A 20,342-nucleotide genomic window follows, 5' to 3' on the forward strand; every position below is an offset into this window, starting at 1 on the left:
ACATTGAGGCGGCCATCCCCCGGGAGTGGCGGACCCCAGTACAGGACCCTCCACCTCCACAGTGGATGGGTGTCTTTACTCGGCATGAGATCCTTCTAGCGGTCTGCGGCACAGCGGAGAGCGTCTCCCCACTCACTTTCGAGGTGGGAGAGGGTGGCCAGCTCCAGAGGACACGACTGGATTTGGATGGGCTCCAGGGTTGTATTCTTCAGAGGGTACGGGTGGTCGGCTTTCATCAGAGGCAGTGGTATGTAGACCCCTCACCGGCCTCGATAGGGGAGGACTGCTCTTGGAGATTATGGGCGTGGGACAGCAGGCCTCTTATTCGCCTCCAGTGGGATCCAGGTGAGTGGTTTTGGCGAGATCCCTACTCGGCCCCTACCAGCCCTGCCATCCCCTTCTTTCAGTACACAGCGAGGCTGGGGCGGCGGATTCAGAGACACAGGATAGCGAGCACCCCGGCAGCGGCCGAGCATTGGCGGCGACAGGGGCTCTCTCCTGCCTTTCTTAGGGACTTCTGGCAGCGCCTTTGGGCCAGTTTTCAGCCCCGGAAGGTGACGCTTTTTCTCTGGCTTACAGCGCATAGAGGATTGGCTGTGGGGGCTTGGCTAGCTTTAGGCAGACACCCAGCGTCCTGCCCTCGGTGCGGCCATGCACAGGAGTCACAGCGGCACTGCTTATGGGATTGCCCACCACAGGCACAACAGGTCTGGCAGCGCGCTCTCAGGATGGTTTTTGCAGGCTCACCAGGTGAGATGTTGGTGACGTGGGGTGCGGTGGCTTGGGCCACGGACAGCGGCCCTGCACTTGGATATGAGGACGTCCCTGGCAGTGTGACCATCCAGGTCTCTGACAGGGCGATGGCGGTGGTTCCGACACCAGACTTCTCTTCGGCAGCCTCTCAAGAGGGGGTCGGGCAGACATGGGAGATGATCAGCAGCATGACGGCTTGGCACATATGGAGAGCCCGATGCAGGGAGGCCATTGACCACCAGGCGACCCCACCGGCGGAGGTCATACAGGCCCTCTGGGTGGACATCATTCACACCTTGAGAGGACACTGGGGGAAACTCCAGGGCGACTCGGATCGCATGAGAGGGCGCCGCAAGGCTTTCCTCCGCACTTGGCAGCCTGGTCCTTTCCTCACCGCCGCGAGGGACGAGGATGTCACTTGGCACTATAGACCGCCAGTTTGGCTTTTCTCACCTCCATCATGTATTACTAGGTAGCCCCCCCCAGAGAGCGGCCAGCCACGGGGGGGAGCTCAGGTGTTCATTGTGTTTTTTATCCCTCCTTGCGAGGTGAGCTTTGTAGCCATATGGCGTTTTCTCATTAACTAATAGAAGGATCGTTTTTCCCCCCCAAAAAAAAAAAAAAAAAAAAAAAAACTAAAAAATCTGGGTTAAAAACGCTTAAATCGTACAGTTCCCAGGTGGACACGAATGAAATGAGTTTGACCAGCACAGAGAGCTCTCACTAACTTCTAGAGGAGAGCTCCGAGAGCAGATCAACCCACTACACTAGACCTCCGGGTTGATGCAGGAGCTCGGCCGAGAGGAGTGACACTAGATAGAGCAATCGAGCTATACAGAGCCTGATGTCCCCGGCCCCATGGCCCCCACCCACACTCATGTAACCACAGCAGGATGAGAACCATCATTTCCCACCACCACAAGACTCTCCCGTCGGCTTAGCTCTACCACATTGGGTACCATGATGCAGTGCCCTATGCGCGATATTTTAGGGTGATGTGAGAGCTTCACCCTCTTTGTATTGGGATCACCTTTGGCATTTCAGCTCTTGTTCCTTTCTTTTATTTTTAGTATCGATGATGATGTATTCCATGGACACGATGTAATTTTTGGTCTCATAGGTCATTTTGGTCTTTTGTAGACATTAATATAAATTTCTAGCTCTTGGAGATGCTCTCCGCATCTCTTATTGCAGATTGTACCTTCTTGGTCTCATAGTCCATTTTGGCCTCCTACAAACGTTGAAAAACCTCTCTCTCTCTCTCTCTCAGCGTGGTATGATTGATCAGGCCAGAGTGAGGAAGAGAAAGCTCTATTGCTGCTTTGTGGATTTCCACGAGGCATTTGACACAATACCACGAGAGAGGCTCTTTCAACGCCTACACTCTCTTGGCATACCAGCAGATATGACATGGGGCATCTATGCATTATATGAGCAGGTTTTTGGGTGAGTGATTTGCCCAGGAGGTATGTCCGAGACTATTGCTAGCACCATTGGTGTGAAGCAAGGATGCCCACTCTCCCCCACGCTATTTGGGTTATACATTGATAAGGTGGTTGACTTCATTACACGGGGAGGCGGAGATGGAGTTGATTTAGCATGTACCTCAGTATATATTATGCTTTATGCTGATGATATTGTATAAGTGTCTAAGTCTCCAGGAGGTCTACAGCAGCATCTACATGCACTCCATGATTTCTGCACATAGAGGGGTCTTACTGTGAACCTTGGGAAAACCAAGGTTATGGTCTTTCATACATCTAGACAGGGCAGAAATCAGCTGACATTCACTCTCGCAGGACGCCAGGTGGAGGTGGTCCCATGTGCACAGTGTGTATCTATCGTGAGCTACACGCACGCAAGACTAGTTTCGAGGCTTGGGGAAGCTTGGAACTAGGCAGGCTGATTAACGAGCTGAGTTAGGGATAGACTCACAGGTGGGCACCCAAGTATGGACGGGCGGGCGCCCAAGTGTGGACGCCCGATGACCTGCCAAGAGCCTATAAAAGGGTGGCCAAGGTTAGTTATTGGGATATAGAGAGTCTCGCGAGTTTGTGAGAGCTCTATGGTCTTGGAGCCTGGATCTAGTGCAGACGTGCACCTGCTTTACGCAGCCGAGGCCGGCAACGATCTCGAGGCCCGCGAGGGCAGCTTCATGGCGGTATGGGACGTCGCGAGGAGGAGATTGGTCGGTACGTCAACCTAGTTAGCTCAGCTCGTGGCTCGGTTGGGACAGCCAAGACTGTGGGCTTGCCCACGGCTGTCATGGTTGGGAGGTGAGTCAGGCCTGCATCCCCTTGTTGTTTGTTTGTTCGTTTGTTTGCAGGTTTCGAGTCTTGTATCAAGAACGATCACGAGGAGCTAGCGGGTGTTGCAGGCGATGGGCTACCGGCGGCTACAGGCGCCTAAGGCCTGCGTGACCAAGCGACCAGGCTTGCCAAGCTAGGCGCCCAGGCCTGCGTAGCCAGCCCAGGCCTGCGCCTCCGCCAGGCGGGCAGGCGCCCAGGCCAAGTACGGCCAGCGCCCAGGCCCACGTGGCCTTATGGCCAGGCCTATGAGAGGATGACGTAGGCGACGACAGCACATCCAGCGACGGCAACAGATGACGTCTGCAGACAGCACATCGGCGGTTCATCCAGGAGGAAAGAAAAAAAAAATCAAGGAAAAGAAAGCCCACGTTTTTTTTTTTTTGAGTTTAATTTTTTTTAAAAGTTTAAAAGACCCCTCCTCCAAGGTTTCAAGGTGTTTTTTTTTAAGAAACTAGAATATATATATATATATATATATATATATATATATATATAACACAAAAGCAAAAGCCAAAAATAGCTTTTGGGGGCTTTTTAGTTTTTGTGGAAACCTTTATATATAAACCCCTTAAGTGGGCTTCTTGCCACACATCTCTCAAGTTTTCAAGCTCTCAAGCTCTCAAGTTCACTCGCACTTTTATTGTGCAAAGATCGAATTTTCTCTCCACTTACCCTCTTCACGATGTCGACCCAAGAATCGGAGTTGGAGCCCCTTGTGGAACGCGAAGGCTTGCCGGCTACGGAAGGTACCGATGCCGATCTTTTTGACGATTTTGTGTCAAAATCAGATTTCCAAGAGTTCAAAGTAGTTCTCAAAGCTTCTTCGTCGGAACGTCAGGCACAAATTGCAGCCCAGATGCAAGCTTTGCAGAACTCCATCGCTCTATTGACCACTACCCTCTCTACTTTCTCGGGTATGGATACCTTGGCCTCTGCTTTAGGCCCCAACATTACTCCGGAACCGTTTGGGGGCGAGCAAAAGCAGCGCACCAAGGAGATCCTGGACATGTGGCTACATAAGTGGCAAGTTCACTTTCAGTTTCATCCATATGATGACGGAAAGAAGATACAGTTAGCAGCAGGTTTCCTGTCCGGCAAAGCTTTGCTTTGGTGGAAGGAACTCAACCCTAAGCCAACGACTTGGGCACAATTCGAAGACGTCTTCAAGAAAGAATTCCTCAAGAAAGAGGATGATTATGATGTTGTTGCCCGGTTTTTAGCTTTGACCATGACCTCGCAGCACCTCACTTATGAGGTCTACCTCCAGAAGTTTCGTGACTTGCAAATGAAAGCTACAAAGATGGATCCCACTACTCTTTTGGGGTTTCTCGTAGCTGGTTTACCAGACTCGTACCGATTACAAGTTAAAAATAACAAAGGTAAAACATTGGACGAGGCCATTCATTTAGCTCGTATCTATGATGATACAATGGTCTCTTCCAAGTCAAAACCCGTTACCGAGCATGGGAACAAGCATAAAAGAAAGTTCTTCGCACCAATGGCTAACACGACAGAAGGAAAGTCTTCGGACCAACCTTCAAAGAATTCAAGTTCGACACCAGCGAAGAAGAAACGACTCCTTAGGGCTTTAAAGCTCAAGAAGGAAGGACGTTGTTTTATCTGCGAAGAAAAAGGACACATGCGTAACGAGTGCCCAAAGCAAAAGGGTACCAAGACAAACGCAGGACCCAAGCAAAAGGCAGCTAACCAGTTGTCTTTGACACGTACGTCAATTACTGTACTTTCTCGCCCTAGTACTTGTTCTGATTGTCTGTTCAATTCTAAAGTATTTGGCTTGCATGATCTTCTCCGAGTTTATGGAGAAGTGAATGGCCATAAGATTCACATTCTTCTAGCCCTGGCAGCTCACACAACTTTGTTAACTACAAACTTGTGCAGAAATTGAGTCTTGATACGACACCCAGCGATCATACCTATGAGGTACGCCTACCTGCGGGAAGGCAAGTATGGGATCGAAAGGTGGAGATGCTTCCAATCCAGATTCAGGACTACAAAGATACTCTGGAATGCTATGTAATGCACCTAGAGAATGTAGACTTGTTATTAGGGATTGAGTGGTTTAAGACTCTTCAAGTCCAGATAGATTGGTCTAGTCATATTTTTTTTTTTCAGCATAGGGACACCCAGTATAGTATTTTAGATGATTGTATTCATCCCTCTCAGGGACCTCTTGTAAATACAATTGATTTTGGAAATATAATGGATTCTTTTTTGTATACTGCTTTCCATTGTGTATTGATTCCACTTTCTTCATTTCTCATACCTTCCACGGATGTCAATGAATTAAGTGTGTTTGAAAGCAAAGAATTACAGAAGATACTTGATTCGTTTCAAGACGTATTTCCTAAGGAACTGCCATCGGGTTTACCACCTGAACGGGCAGTAGATCATCGTATTGACTTGATCCCTGGTGCTCATCCTGTCAGTATTCCACCTAACAGGATGAGCCAAGCTGGGGAAGATGAGTTGGCTAAACAACTCGAAGATTATTTGAGGATGGGCCAGATCCGTCCAAGTAAATCACCTTGGGGTGCACCTGTGTTGCTTAGGAGAAAGAAGGACAACACCTGGAGAATGTGTATAGATTACAAAAGATTGAACAAGCTGACCATTAAGAACCGTTATCCTCTCCCTCAATCAGATGACCTGATTGACCGGTTAGCAGGAGCGAAATATTTCACGAAGATAGATTTACATACTGGCTATCACCAGATACGTATTCATGAAAGGCATGTCGAAAGAACCGCCTTTTGGACTAGGTATGGCCATTACGAGTTTCTCGTATTACCGTTTGGGTTAACCAATGCTCCAGCCACTTTCCAGCAAATGATGAACGATCTTTTTCGTGAACATTTGGGGAAATTTGTGGTGGTGTTCCTCGATGATATTTTGATATATAGTCGTACTCTTGAGGATCATGTCAGACACCGCACGATTGTCTTATCTATTTTAAGACAGAATCGACTATATGCTAAGTTAAGTAAATGTGAGTTCTTTATGACCGACATCATTTACTTGGGACACAAGATCACTCGAGATGGATTGAGCATTGACTATGACCGAGTTCAGAAGGTTCTGGACTGGCCTATACCGCAAACAGTGAAACAACTTCGTTCTTTTCTCGGTTTTGTTGTTTTTCTTCGGAAATCTATGCGGGAGTACTCTCAGCTCACACTACCGATGACCGACTTATTGAAAGGTCGTGGACGTAAGTCAAATCAGCCTATCACTTAGCTCGCTGAAGCTCCCGCCTTCACCCTGCGCTGCTCGCCCATCGCCTTCCCTCCCTCGCGTCCCTTTCCTTCCTCCCCCCGCCTGCCATCGCTTCTGTGCCCCCCCCCTTCTTTTCGCCGTTGCGCCCCCCCTTTCTTCTTGCGTTCTCGCCCGCTTGCGCCCCCCCCTTCCTCGCTGCTGCGCCTCCCCCCTCCTCGCCATCTCGTCCCCCCCCTCCTAGCCTCTTCGCCTGTTCGCCCCCCCTCCCTCTTCGCCTGTTCGCCCCCCCACCCTTTTTCGCCTGTTCGCCCCCCCCCCCTCTTTGCCTGTTCGCGCCCGCCTCCCTTCAGCAGCGCCCCGCCCCCCCTTTCTTTCGCGTTGCTGCCGCCCCCCCCCCCCCCCCCCCCCCCCAAAAGGCAGGTCGGTCGTCTGGCCAAGGCCTGCCCTCGCAGGAGACCTCGACCCTCACCACAGCAGCAGGCTACTGATGGCCCGCCCACAAATTCGGCTCGGCAGGCTGCCTCCGGGACACCTGCTCAGGCCACAGAGACCTCGGAGTGGCAGCCTGGACAGGGGCGCCGCCGAGGGAGACAGCCACAGCAGCACGCCCAGAGACCGCTGCAGCAGCAGCCACAGTCTCAGCCTCACTGGGTTCCCGTGAGGAACAGCTTTGCTCCCCTTCAGGAGGAGACCCCTGCAGCGACTGAGGACCAGGAGATGCCAGCACCCCCTCCTTCACCCCCCCCACCCCCGTCCCCTCCCACCGCCTCGCTTCCACCTTCGCCTCCTCCCGTCTCCGCTCCGGTTTAGGCAGCGGCTCCCTCTCCACCTCCCTCGCCTCCCCCTCCTCCCCCTCCGCCCGCCTCACCTTCTTGGGAGGCCCTAGCAGTTCCCTGGCGCTCACCTGCAGTCCGGAGAGCGCTGAGCACTGACCTCGCTCGAGCATCACAGAGGAGACCTATGCCGATTAGGGCCTCACGGACTTCATCTATCCGCAGTCGGCTGAGTCGCCTTGGCATTAGACAGCGCTCGGAGGCTTTTGATTATACCTTCACACGGCTTTTTGGAGCAGAGGGCCCCCATGAGCCAGCACCCATCCGAGTTCATGTAGTGATACCTCCGGCCCGCGGGGAGGAGGCACTAGACTCAGCGGTGGCCTTCTCGTTCCCTCTATGTGGACCTTGTGACCGGGAGTGGACTCTAGAGCTCGCTCTCAGCACTTTGAAGACTCAGGCAGTTGAGTTTTCTCATCACATGAGCGATCTGGAGGTGACAGATGTGATAGGCCGACTTTGGGAGTTGGCTCATTTTTTCTTGGATCCCGTGAGTGTGGATACCTCAGGGATTCGGCATCTGGTCGTGCGCATAGTGGCAGACTTGGCACGCGACCCTGGATATGTGAGTATACACGAGGTTGCTCTGTCAGAGCAGGAGGCAGTCGCCATGGGCCACAGCCACTGGCGCCTGATCCGGGATTCTTGCAGTACACCGGGTGGGCAGATTCGCAGCCGTTCGGATGGGGACTACTCTCCATCCAAGCCGCTTGCGAAGGCCCGCCGTACGGCTGAGACAGCATCCACCTCAGCAGGGCATCCATGAGGATCATCTCATGGAATGTACAGGGCCTTGGCGGAGCACACTTTATACGCTATCGAGGTTGCTTGAGGCAGGAGCTTCAGAGATGCTTGGTTGGTGGCAGCATTGATATTTTGATGATGCAGGAGCACCACTTGGGTGAGAGCAGGATCCGGAGATATGGTTCGATGATGCCTGGTAGATGGGACACTTTTTGGTCTGCAGGGTTTGGTCCTTTGGGTGGACAGGGAGGAGTATGCATGGTTATTGCAGATGTATGGCGGCAGGCCATTGTGGATCGAGGGATCATTGTGCCTAGTAGAGCACAGTATGTCATTCTGAGGATGCATGATGAGCTATTGGGTGTGCTCAACATCTATGCGCCCAATCATGCTAGTGCCAGAGCAGAGTTCTGGACTCAGGTTACAGATGCATTGCCAGAGGCCGCACATTGGTGTGTTGGGGGAGACTTCAACATGCTTGAGGACCCGGCAGACAGGGTGGGAGGCAGTCATGTTACAGTGCACGGCACGGAGCTTGCAGCTTGGGACCGGTTTTGCATGTCACTGAGGATCACTGATGCATGGCAGCATGGGGCTTTCTCCCGGTCTCAGGACAGTCTTAGTTTCTCTCGGTTGGATCGCCGGCAGGGAGGGACTAATCTATCACGGATTGATCGCTTTTATGTGGGCGACTGGTTAGGGGAGCGAGGGGGCTCCGTCGGCATTCTCGCTGGCACCTCATTTTCAGATCATGCGCCAGTTATATTGACATTGGAGGAGGGGACACGGGAGCCCAGCTTGCAGTTGAGGATCCCAGAGAGGGTACTTACAGATCCCAGTCTCGCTGAGGACATTGAGAGGATCTGGCATGATAGTCAGTGCTCTGACCAGGATGCAGCGGGCCAGTGTGCCCAGGGACTCATTGATCTTAGCTCTTTTCTACACGCTGCAGCTTTGACACGACTAGGAGAGATTCGCGAGCGGGAGCAACGGCTGAGACGCAGCCTTGCTTCGCTACAGCGCCTTCAGGAGCAGCAGCCTGCATGTGAGTGGGTGGCGTCCCAGCTGAGCCAGGCACGCCAGGAGGTTAGAGAGGTAGAGGAGCAGAGACATGAGTTTTACTATCGTCGTCAGGCCTCTCAGTGGACGCAGCTTGGTGATAGAGTGACTGGAGAGTTTTTTGAGATCACTGGACCCCGTCATGCGCGAGCAGGAGTCCGCCAGCTTGGTAGACCGGATGGATTGGTAGCTACTGAGCTCGGGAAGATCAGAGCCATTGCTACTGCATTTTATAGTGACCTGCTTTCAGCGGAGCCAACCACTGAGGATCGAGATGTTTGCAGACAGACTGTGTGGGCCCATGTGCAGAGGAGGGTCACAGACCATATGCGTACAGTTCTAGGTGCGCCTCTGTCAGAGATTGAGCTTGCCGAGGCCTTGAGGGTCCTGCCGCGACATAGTTGCCCAAGGGAGGACGGACTGACGCCGGCCTTTTTTATGCGCTATTGGGACCTTTTGGGGCCAGGCCTCCGCAGGGGCTTTCAGCATGTTTTGGACACTGGGGTGATGCCGCAGAGCTTTTCAGAGGGCTTGATCTATCTTATCCCCAAGGGGGAGGGAGTATCAGATGACATTCGGCATTGGAGGCCTATTACGATCCTCAATACTCTCTACAAGGTCTTAGCAAAGGCCTTGAGTTTGAGGATCCAGCCCTTCCTGGGGGAGTTGATTCATGCTACTCAGACAGGATTTGTCAAGGAGCGCAGTATCCTTGACAACATCTTTACTTTCTGGGAGGCGACGGCCCGAGCTAGATTTCTTGGCGAGGACTTGGTCGTGATGCTTCTCGATTTTGAGAAGGCATACGATAGAGTTGATTGGGGTTTCTTAGAGGGCACTATGCTTCGCCTGGGCTTTGAGCCAGGATGGATCAGAGGGGTGGCAGCTCTGTATTCCACAGCTCGCAGCCAGGTGCTGATTGCAGGAGGACGGGGGCCGAGTTTTGAGCTGACCAGATCAGTCCGTCAGGGGTGTCCTCTCGCCCCTTTCCTTTTTCTCTTCTTTGCGGAGGCTATAAGTATGTATTTGACGGCAGAAGAGGTTGGTTTGAGAGGACTGCAGCTCCCAGTCCAGGGGGAGGACCTGCTTGATGCTGAGTTTGCAGACGACACGGGCTTATTTTTGCATGGCCATGAGGCCAATCTTATTCGGGCTGAGCAGTCGCTCCAGGTTTTTAGTGCAGCTTCAGGAGCACTGATCAATTGGCGCAAGACAGTGGCCTTTTGGATCAGTAGTGCTCCCACTCCGGCATGGAGCCCGGACCCCGGTTTTAGATGGATTCCTCCAGGCACAGCAGTGCGGTATTTGGGATGCCAGATTGGCCTAGATTTGTCACCTGAGCAGCAGATTGCCCCGCTTCTTCTGAGCATTCGGAAGAAGCTATTGTATTGGAGTACAGCTCGACTATCCTTGGCTGGGAGGGTGGTGGTGGCAAATCAGGTGCTATTAGCGACCATGTGGTACATTACGTCTTGCTGGATTTTCTCGAGCTCTTGCATCAGCCAGGTAGTACAGAGGCTGATCAGGAACTTTCTGTGGTCCGGGATGGACGGTCAGCCAGCTCGGGCAAAGGTTGCATGGGCAGTTATTACACTTCCGCTGGCTCAGGGCGGTTTGGGCATTATAGATCCACTCGATCAGAGTAGAGCCTTATTGGGGAAGCTTATTGTTCGGGGGTTGCTTCCAGGCGCTGAGCCTTGGAAAGAGCTCCTCTTGCAGCGACTGCAGGCTCGGGCGCCCCCAGCAGGGGGTACTTGGGCACCAGAGATTCGCTGGATCTTCATAGAGATGAGGAGGACAGGCCTCAGTAGAGGATGGGAGGACAGATTTGCTTTGAGTATCCTGAGAGCTTGGGAGCTGCTGAGACCGGGGCTCTCTCAGCGGCCTCCTTCTTGTGTTGAGGAGCGGGCCAGACAGCCACTCATCTGGAGCCCAACGGTTCGCACGGAGCAGGGTCATATGTTGGGTTCTCGGCCTCGTCTAGCCTGGGGACCTTTAGCGGCAGGCCCAGCTCGTAGTTTTGGAGACTGGCAGGCTTTCTGCAGTCTACCAGAGGAGATCCAGGTGGAGAGGCTGAGTCACTTCAGAGGGGGGTTGATTATGAGGGATGATATACAGGAGGCACTCACAGAGGAGTGGTTCGCGCCTCTCGAGCCAGTGGCCCCACGGTGGATGGGAGCCTTTACACAGTTGGAGATCCTGATTGCTGTCAGAGCTAGCACTGAGGATGGCAGATGCCTCTACTATGAGATTCAGGATGAGGGCAGACTCCAGAGAGTGGAGGTGGAGTCGCCTTTGGTTGCAGAGTGCACCTTTCAGAGGATTCGGGTAGTGGCCGCCGCTTCTCGGAAGTGGCATATTGACCCCGACCCTACTGATGTGCTCCCGGATTGGCGCATATGGGCATATGCAGCGCGCCCCTTGGCCCGGCTACAGTGGGACCCCGGGGAGTACGAGTGGCATGATCCTTATGCATCCCTTGAGGCCACAGAGATCACCTTTTTCCAATATACTGTTCGGCTGGGGCGGCATATTTTGACGGCGAGGAGGACGGTTTCTCCAGCGGCAGCGGGGCATTGGCGACTACAGGGACTCTCGCAGGAGTTCCTGGAGGATTTCTGGGCTCGGCTCTGGGCTAGTCGGCAGGCCCGCAGGATCTCGGCTTTTCAGTGTGGCTGGTCGCCCACAGGGGCTCAGCAGTTGGCACTTGGCTTGTTTACAGCGGTCTTCCGGCGGCCTGCGTCCGATGCGGCCACCCTATGGAGACACAGAGACATTGCCTTTAAGACTGCCCTCAGGCACAGCAAATTTGGCTGCGGATGCTGCGTATTCTGGCCCCCCTCTCTCCAGAGGGTATGTTTACGTGGGGTGCCGCTGCTTGGTCGACTTCGTCAGGGCCTGCTATGGGCTATGAGATGGAGCAGGGCAGTCAGGCCATCAGATTTATTAGGGGCCAGCCTCGCCTGGTTCCGGCACCGGATTTCTCGTCCGCCAGCTGGACACAGGAGAGGGATTTACGATGGGAGCTCCTCAGCAGCCTCACCATCTGGTTCACCTGGAGGGCCCGGTGCTTTACGGCCTTTGAGGGGAGATTGGAGCCACTAGCAGAGACTGTACGGGGGATTTGGCAGGAGTTGATCCACACCCTGCGAGGACAATACGACCGCATCCGGGGAGACTCGGATGAGGCGATCTTACGGCGCCAGGCCTTTCACACCACTTGGCGCTGTGGCCCTTTCTACACCTTACACACGGGATCCCCCCGTTGGCACTACAGGCCACCTGTTTGGCTCTTCCCCCCCCCTATTGTATGATTTAGCTGCTCAGTTCTTTGTACTGATGCTTGTATTTTGCAGCACCTAGGGAGAGTCTCCCGAGCTGCCATGATGTATTCGCTGCTCTATCTCTCTTAGGAGCAGGAGAGATCTTTTGTAGCCCTACGGCGTTTTTATATAACTAATGAAAGGATCTTTTCTCGGAAAAAAAAAAAATCAGCCTATCACTTGGAATAAGGATTTGGATATGGCCTTCAGACTTTTGAAAGATAAAGTCAAGGAAGCACCTATCTTAGCATTACCCGATCCTAGTCGGCCTTATGTTCTTGAAACTGATGCCAGTGACTATGCTATCGGGGCTACTCTATTTCAAGATGGTAGACCGGTTGCTTTTGAAAGTAAAAAGCTAGACGACACTCAATCTCGTTGGCCAACCCTTGAGAAGGAGCTTTATGCTGTGATTTATGCTCTCAAGGTTTGGAGACATTATTTATATGGCTCCAAGTTTGTGGTATTCACTGATCATCAGTCAATCAAGTATGTGTGTGATGCGGACGATTTGAGAGGCAGGAAAGCTCGTTGGGCGGAGTTAATGCAAGATTTTGATTTTGAGATCCGTTATCGGAAAGGGTCCATGAATAGTGTTGCAGATGCGCTTAGTCGAATTCGAGAGTGAATTCTTTGTCGTTCACCAAGATTTCTACTGACTAATTTCAGTCATTGAGAGGGCTTTGCAGGACTGATAGTTATTTTGGTTCATTTTGGCAGAAGATCCAGGATGGGAGCTCATTGATTGACCAAGACTCGATGACTGAGCAGTCAACCATTCAAGCTACGGAGGCCAGTGGATGATTCGGAATGGTTTACTATTCCGTAATGACAAAATTTGTGTACCACAGATCCCGGACATTAGGTCCAAGATTCTTAAGGAGTGTCAGGACGCCCCTTCTGCTGGACACCCTGGGCTACACACGACATTATCATTAGTGAAACACACTTTTTATTGGCCAAAGATGAAAGGGTATGTAAAAGATTATGTTTTCAAGTGTCTGATTTGTCAGGCAAATAAAGCTGAACGCTTTAGACAGGCTAGGTTGTTGCATCCTTTGCAAATCCCAGGTAATAAATGGGAAAGTATTTCCATGGAATTTATTACCGGATTGCCAAGAACACATCAAGGCCACAATTCTATTTGGGTTGTGGTAGATCGCTTGACAAAAATGGCTAGATTTTTACCGACCCGAAAGACTATTACAGCTACGCAATTAGCACGGCAGTTTATCGAGAAATTGTTTAGACAGTACGATAGATGAAGTAAATCCCGGATAGTAATTGTTCTAGGGAAAAAGAATCAACGGCTGTGCCTCTCGATGGGAAAAAAAGCATTGGTTTCTATGATCCAAGTGCAAGTTTCTTCCTTGATCTGACCAAGAGACTCACAGGTTCGGTCGAATCAGTTTGGTCAGTAATGACCCTAACTACGTTAGAGTAAAAATATCTTGGAGGAATCGCCCGTGCTTTCCGGACATAGTCAGTGATAGGGACTCTAAGTTTACGAGTGATTTTTGGAAACTTGTTTTTGAGAAGTTGGAAACAACTTTGAATTTGAGTTCCTCATATCATCCTCAATCTGATGGCCAGACTGAAAGAGTAAATCAGATTTTGGAGGATATGCTTCGAGCATATGTATCCAAAAGACAGAGTTCATGGGAGGATTATCTTCCTATGTTAGAATTTGCATATAACAGTACTAAGCATACGAGTACAGGGTTTAGTCCTTTCATGCTTATGTATGGTTTTCAACCTAGATCACCTCTTACAGTAGGATTCTCAGGACTTCATCATGATGCAGCACGTAATTTTTCTGCAAGATATGCAGGAAATGTTACAAGTTGCGAAGGAATCTATTAGAAGTGATCAAGACTGAGACAGGTTTTATTCTAATAGACATCGTTCACCCAGAGAGTTCTCTGAAGGAACGATGGTGTATCTGCGAGTTCCGAAACATTCCGAGACTTTACGGACAGGTCGATCTCTGAAATTATCCCCTAGATAATGTGGACCATTTCGTATTACACGACGGATTGGTTCAGTTGCATATGCATTGGATTTGCCTTCTCGTGTGAAAGTTCATCCTGAATTTCATGTCAGTAGACTTAAGGAAGTACTGGGTGGAGCAGATCAGTTAGTTACTCCTCAAGAAATTATAGATGTCAAGAACATGACATTTGTTCCGCATGAACCTGAAAAGATTCTTGGATTTCGTGAAAGAAGATTGCGTAATACGCTTATCACGGAATACAAGATCAAGTGGAAGGATCGTGTTGAGGAGGACGCTACATGGGAGACATTGACTACTCTTCAGAGAGATTACCCTGGCTTTTTAGTGAGCTCAGGAGTGAGCTCTTAGAGGAAGGGGAATATGTCATGTGCACAGTGTGTATCTATCGTGTGCTACACGCACGCAAGACTAGTTTCGAGGCTTGGGGAAGCTTGGAACTAGGCACGCTGATTGACGAGCTGAGTTCGGGATAGACTAACGGGCGGGCACCCAAGTATGGACGGGCGGGCACCCAAGTGTGGACGCCCGATGACCAGCCAAGAGCCTATAAAAGGGTGGCCAAGGTTAGTTATTGGGATATAGAGAGTCTCGCGAGTTTGTGAGAGCTCTATGGTCTTGGAGCCTGGATCTAGTGCAGACGTGCACCTGCTTTACACAACCGAGGCCGGCAGCGATCTCGAGGCCCGCGAGGGCAGCTTCGTGGCGGTATGGGACATCGCGAGGAGGAGATTGGTCGGTACGTCAACCTAGTTAGCTCAGCTCATGGCTCGGTGGGGACAGCCAAGACTGTGGGCTTGCCCACGGCTATCATGGTTGGGAGGTGAGTCAGGCCTACACCCCCTTGTTGTTTGTTTGTTCGTTTGTTTGCAGGTTTTGAGTCTCGTATCAAGAACGATCACACGAGAAGATCCGTGGGTATTTGACAGGTGGTGACATCATACGTGTACCTAGGTGTTACCTTCTCTGTAGCAGCCACACGCTTCACCATGGGTTCAGCAGCCAGAGCTAGATTGACATGGGGATATGCAGCATTGGCTATGCTAGAGAGATAGTGCCACCACGCGCATTTTCAGGAGCCCCGGACGAAGGGGTGGCTATTTGACACATTACTGATGTATGAAGCAGCGGTATGGGCACCAGGCCTTGCTACCCATTGATGGACACAGATAGAGAGACCACAGGCCCTCATGATGGCACGCATGATACGCAGCAAACCGTCAGTACCTCATGACATTATCCGAGCAGAGTTTGCTGCGCCTCCTATGATGGTAGAGGCCATATTCCAGACTATATGCTTGCTAGACAGATTCAGAGAGATGCCACAGGACAGATTATCATACAGAGCTTTTGAGGCATCTAGACAGCTGGCTGAGGCAGGAGACAGAGGATCATGGTACGCACAGGTCACACATTGGTTCTCACAGCATGGCCTAGACATGGATCATCTAACAACACCATTCCAGTATGACAGGGATGCACCACATATCCGTCTCTCTCATAGTGAGAGGAACAGAGTATTGAGACAGGACCTATGGCAGTTCTACACACGAGAGACATGGATATCGCCTACGCAGCCTCTTCCACCGAAGATGTACTACTACAGAGATCACTTCATGAGTATCACTGATGATGGATTTATAGAGAGGCCTAGATACATGGAGGGCTTTTTACCACACGGCTCCCGAGTAGCTATTGGTCAGCTTAAAGTCTCATCACATCGACTCGAGATCGAGACTGGCAGAGCAGCACGGATCCCCCCAGAGGAGAGGGTATGCAGATTCTGCAGAGAGGAGGTGGAGAGTGAGGAGCATTATGTATGCAGATGAAGCATATACAGCCATCAGAGAGAGAGATCCCATTTTATTCACAGAGCCACATTCCCTACGCCAACTCTTTGAGGCAGCAGACCAGCGCATACTGGGGAGATTCATTCTAGACATACAGCGTCACAGAGAGAGATCATTACACGCTCAGACAGCTCCAGAGGGGGGACGACAGATACAGATTACTACATTTTTTCAGAGATCCACCCCACTCCCAGCCCCTACACAACAGGGAATTACTCTCCAGAGAGCAGAGACACTCAGAGCCCGCAGGAGAGAGAGGACACCTGGCTTTCGGACACCACGCCTATACCAAAGAGAGATGACAAAGACCAGAGCTCAGTTCCACAAAGAGGATGCGGAGCGACTAGCTCGCTTCAGAGCAGACCTAAGCATGTTCTTCAGGGAGCTGTGGACACCCCCTTCATTGATGTATACCATTTTATACCCCCAGTATGTACAAGATGGAGCTAGCTAGGTTGCATATCATGATTGTATACTCCATGCATATAGCTTTGCATTCTCCTAGTAGTAGAGCTCCATCCCCTCCCCCACTCATTGTACTTATTGCACACCCAGATTCAGCTTTTTAGTTCAGTACTTTTTCATTTTGTTGGGATGACAGAGGATACCCCATACAGGTACACCGATTTGTCTCATAGGCCGAGTTCGGTCGTTTGGAGGACTCTCTCTCTCTCTCTCTCTCGCCTTTGCTCCTTCACTGCTCGCGTTGCGTGCTGGTGGTTTCCCTCACTCTCTTGCGCTGTTCCCACTGCCCTTCGTACCTGGCACTGCCCTTCATACTTATCCCGCCCAAGCTGCCCTGCTTACATTGCGCACCTCTACTGTACTGCGTTGCTGTGCTGACCTGCTCGCACTGCCAGAAATACTGCGTGTCCGCCCTGCGCCCTACTTCCGTGCTGTACACAGGCACGCTTCCCCTCCGCCTCCGTTGCTCGCTAGGCCTTCCCTTTTCCCACCCGTACACTGCGTGTCCGCCTTCAAGGCGCACATAGCCGTGCTTCCCCTCCGCTTCCCCGCACACTGCTTTGTCCGCCACCGCTGCTTTTCCCACACGCCCTTGGTCAGGCCCCCAAGGCAACAACTAGGGGAAGTAACACAATGAACCTCCAGGAGCTAGAGGCATACATAAAGACAGTGGAGGACAACACCAAGAAATTACTGGGCGAACAAAAGAAGGTGCTGGACACGGTTCTGAACCGACATGAAAAACAGTTGGAAGGCCTCCGCAAGGAGATACAAGGAAAGAACAACAGGATTGAAGAACTGACAGCCCAAGTGAACCACCAGGAAGAGGTGATTCAGATGTTGAAAGATACCCAGTTGCAACAAACAGGAATGCTAGAAGCTGCCCCAATGATAGGGGAACTCTGGGCAGAAATGGAAGCCCTAAAGGCTACGGTGAAGGACCACACAATGGAGGAAGGGGAACTGAATATTCAGGAGGGTTTAAGGTGAAACCGGCCTTCAAAAATCTAACGGGCAGTGGAACAAACACTCGCACACAAAACACTTCATCACCCATGGGAACCTGAAAAAGGAAAACAAACAGGGGAGCTAGAATGCTCCTGCAAATAGTACAAGGACACCAATTGGCCCCAAAACGCAGTGGCGCCCCTTGCGGTATTTCTTTACTTGATCAAAAATGAGTACACAGTACAAGTTGTCGAATCCTTTACCAATAGGATCCCTTTTAGCTTTTCACCCAAGACTTTTCCCAGTAAGAACTCTCGCTTAGTACAGCAAAGCATTTTATAGAGATGGCACACCTGTACAACACCTCCCTGCTTGAAAAGGTCTTCTCCATCTCAACCATGGATCCCCACGAACCCTTTCCCAAACAGTAGTAGGGCTGTACCAAACCATATGTCCTTCCTACAGTCACAGCTTGCGTGTAACCTCGAAAAAACTAGAACTTGTTCACATGAATCCAGAGACATGCTTTCCTCATGAAACCGAAGACCTGTATCCGATAAACCAGAGACTTGTATCCCATAAACCATAGGCCTGTTTCCTCGATACCAAAGTCCTGTTTCTTCTCGAAAGACCAATGTCCTGTTTCCATGACAGGTAAATCCACATATGCACCATCCATTCACGATGCCAAAAACCCAAAGAGAGAAAGATAGAGGATGTGTCAAGCAATCCCTGAATACACATAGGTCCAAGATGAAGAGCAACACACATCTCTTTCAAGGACATCATCGTGTGCTTCTTAACTTGATCCTCTGCATCCAAATCTCATAAACAAAGCCTACTTGCGAAGAGAGAGAGAGACCCCTTGGCTGCTAGCCCCTCGGTGCCTCCTTCAGCTCGCCTTCTTCCTAGAGAGATAGAGAGAGACCCACACTGACTGCTTCCACACAAGCAGCCACCTAGCGTAGAGAGCCTCCCATCTGACACTCGTCTTGCTGCCCAACTATCTGCAGGGAAATTCCTGCTTGACGCCTGCCTGGCTGCCCATTGCTGGTTGCCCATAGATGTAGTCGCCTGGTCGCTTTTTTACTTGGTAGTAACCCATGCTCAACCACCTAATCACCTGCCTGGCTGCCCATGTGCAGCTGCGCCCTGCTATAGGTCATGTGCATCAGCACCTTGTCGGCGCCCAGCAGCAGTACTCGGCAGCAACCCATGCGTGCAAGTGCAGCAACACCCGTCAGCAGCAGTACCCGCCTGCAGCAGCACTCGGCAGCAGCAACAGCACTCGACGGAGGTGGCGGCAGTACCCGACAGCGGGCCAAGATCAATGAACACATCTTGATGGAATCATCAATCCTTCCCATAACTTCACAAACTTGATCAAACTTCCCTAGGTACTGAATGGGATCTCTAGTTCCATCAAATTTGAGCAACTTAGAAATGTGGATTGGCTTGGTTCTAGCCGGAACTCAGTCTAGGTGCTACATTCATGGCAACCCCCCTTCCTATTTCAAATCCCATCCTTAACATGTCTTTTGCATACTTACATGGTAGTGGAACGTAAGGAAATGGTTGTGCATAACCTTATGTCTCTGAGTTTAGAGTTTCAAGCCCCATGGGATTGGGCTATGCAGTTTCCAATAGCACTGATCCAATGCCTACTTGGCTCTAAGGTTACAGGCTTGCGGTGCCCAAGAACCCAATAGGTGGTTGCAACACCAAGGTTGGAAGTGATTCCTTGAACTGGTTCTTTACCTTTTCGTGCATTCCCTATTCCTTGAACTGGTTCTTTACCTTTTAATGCATTCCATGTCCCTCATCCAAACATAGAGGAACTGGAACTTGGTTCCGCGGGAAGAAGTGTCCAAAGTGGGGCCTCACAAGACATTATCAAGGACCATTTGGTTGAGCAGTTTGCCTATGATAATGGACACCAGTGGCCTAAACCTAGCCACCACCATGCAAGGCAAGCGGAAGAAGTCAAACCAATTTCACATTTTTGAGACGTTGAAGGCCATTGTTCATTCAAGGTGGTACCATTGGATCAAGTGGATATCATTCTAGGCCACATGGTTGTATGATCATATGAGTGAACGTCTCTCAAACACAGCACAAGTTTACGTTCCAGTTCCGGCCGGCACTCGGGAGAATCTTTGCCATCGCATTCTTGATGCATTACCATGGTATCAATCCTTCAAAAGAAGCGGGGGATACAAAAGGGTGGTCATGCTTGTATTGTCGTGCTATGCAATCAGACGAGTCAGACAATTTGGAGGCACACATTCAGCGGATTGTAGATCAATCTAGATACCCCATGGTCGGGACACCTCCTGCCCCTGGATCCAAGACCCGCTTGCACATCGCACATGTGGTTATCCAAGATCGGGCACAGGCCCTTCATAGAGACAGTGACCCTATCCTCCAAGATCCAGGCCCTCTTTCTACCAGCTCTTGATCTTGGACATCCTCCAATAACAAAGAGCCAATCTCCATCATGTAGTGGAAATTGCCTCCACATACACCATAACAGAGGAGGATGACACCTACCTTCTCATTGTACCATAGTTATGGGAAACAGGGAAATGGGACCAGAAATAGAAACAGAAATGGAAACGGAAAAGACTATTTGAGGGGGTTGAAATGGGAAAACACCACATCAGCAAAGGGGATGCAAAATAAAGGAGAGGGGAAATACATCGAGATGCACAAAAACAAGAGAGCATATGACTAGAAACTACGGAAAAGAAGATCGGTGAGAAGAAAGAACAAAAGAACAGCTAACACCGCCTTGAAATGGGGGTTTTTCAAAG

At 50.9% G+C, this 20,342-nt stretch overlaps 1 protein-coding gene across 5 annotated transcripts in view; it reads right to left on the bottom strand.

The window, feature by feature from the left end:
• Positions 1-20,342, bottom strand: part of LOC147635126 (AMP deaminase-like) — a 142,173-nt gene that overhangs the window by 14,978 nt on the left and 106,853 nt on the right. The window lies entirely within an intron of this gene.

Source organism: Cibotium barometz, chromosome 10 (assembly GCF_041138505.1).
Source record: "Cibotium barometz isolate CiBa-2024 chromosome 10, ASM4113850v1, whole genome shotgun sequence".
NCBI lineage: Eukaryota > Viridiplantae > Streptophyta > Polypodiopsida > Cyatheales > Cibotiaceae > Cibotium > Cibotium barometz.